The 1,656-nt window shown below is 40.8% G+C and overlaps 1 pseudogene; it reads right to left on the minus strand.

Moving 5' to 3' along the window:
- Window positions 1–746: 746 nt before the first annotated feature.
- Window positions 747–1,656, minus strand: part of LOC119591071 — a 1,262-nt pseudogene continuing 352 nt past the window's right edge.

A 1,656-nucleotide genomic window follows, 5' to 3' on the forward strand; every position in this document is an offset into this window, starting at 1 on the left:
TCAATGTTGGATTTTCTGATTTCTCTTCGAGAAGCAGACAATCTATTACATTAGAAACATTTTTCTTCATTGGCCTTGGATTATACATTTTTTTATTTTGTAGAGATGTTTGCTCGAAAAGAAAATTGTTATACGAGATCATTCCTGTTGCTTTGTAATTTATGTTATAATAAGAGGTGGCACTAAAAGGTGCGACAGTGATAAAGAATTCAATAACAGCAATCGACATAACAAATCACTTATGAACTAAGAAATAACATTCAGAACGTAATAGAGAGGAGAAACGACGAACAATAAAAAATCTCAGAATCTGTTGCATATTACTTTTCTGATCTATCCTGAAATAGGCACGCTATAGCTTATAGCATAAATCTTTCAATAAGACGAAGGGAACAGAGAGAGAGAGAAAAAAAAAATATTGACTGAAGGCTTTTTCGCTTTTTGATTCTTCAGGGATGATAAACCTAGTTTAGACTAGTTAGACTAAAATGTTACAGCCAAATGATAAGGATACTTAAACATTAGTTTAATCCAAATACTAAATAATAAAAAATTTTATTCACACAAATGATTGGTTCAGTGCTTCCTGCTTGTTTCATGCTCCCTGAAGACCATTAAAAATTAGTTATTTGAAATATTCATTTACTGTTTTAACGAAAGCACTTGTTGAGATGGAAGGAAAGGATATTTTCAGGAGTATTGAAATACAAAATAAATGATCAAGTAATCTTATTCTCTCAAAAACTCTACAGACTTCTTTGCATTCTTTGTCTTATAAAGTTATGTTTTCTGTGTTTGTGTTTGCCGTTGTTCCCTGAAGACATGTTGGCTGAGGTGCGAGACCTAAGAGCAGCATTGGGGTATTTGTCCAAAAGCGGCGTTGAATCTGCCAAAAACCAGCACCAGCAGCGTACGGTCCAAGACCAACCGAGGTGTGGGGCCCAAGACCTGCGTGGAATCAGTTGAACCATGCAAAGGGAGCGTGAGATCCACCACCATAAGGGAGTCCAGTTAGATAATCAATGAGGGTGTGGGGCTGAAGACCATAAGGGAATGCGCCTGCAGCTCCAACATTAGGGAGGATTCCACTAAAAGCAGCAACAGAGGCGTGATGTCCAGCACCGTAAGGGAATCCTCCGAAACCAGCAATGGAAGTGTGAGGTCCAAGAGCATAAGGGTCTATTCCTAAAGCAACACTGGAAGTGTGAGGAAGAAGAGCAGAAGGGAAGCCACCCAAGCCAGCAATGGGACTGGAATGTAAACCACGAATTCCAGTTCGAGTGGAATCTACATTTTGATTGTTGGACCCAGAGCTAGATGATCTTTCATCCTCAGCCTCGCTAACTCCACTGACTCTAATATTTGGTAAAGCACGTATGAATTGGCGAGCCTGTCGGTTTCCGTATAAATACTTGAGAAAGCTTGCTTTTCCGTATGGATTTCCAAAATGTGCACCAGTGCCGTATGTGTAGTCCAAGTAGCCTCCACTTCCGTATATCGGTCCTGGTAAATGTCCCAGCGGTAGTCCGTGGTTAACAAGGGATGCACCGTTGTTATAGAGACCACCGGGGATGAAACCGTGTTGCGAAAATCCTCCGAGTGGCGTCCCCTGGGCTAGTCCCAAGCAGCTCACGGTGAACAGGAAGAGTTTCTGAA

The sequence above is a fragment of the Penaeus monodon genome, chromosome 28, assembly GCF_015228065.2.
Source record: "Penaeus monodon isolate SGIC_2016 chromosome 28, NSTDA_Pmon_1, whole genome shotgun sequence".
Classification (NCBI taxonomy): Eukaryota; Metazoa; Arthropoda; class Malacostraca; order Decapoda; family Penaeidae; genus Penaeus; species Penaeus monodon.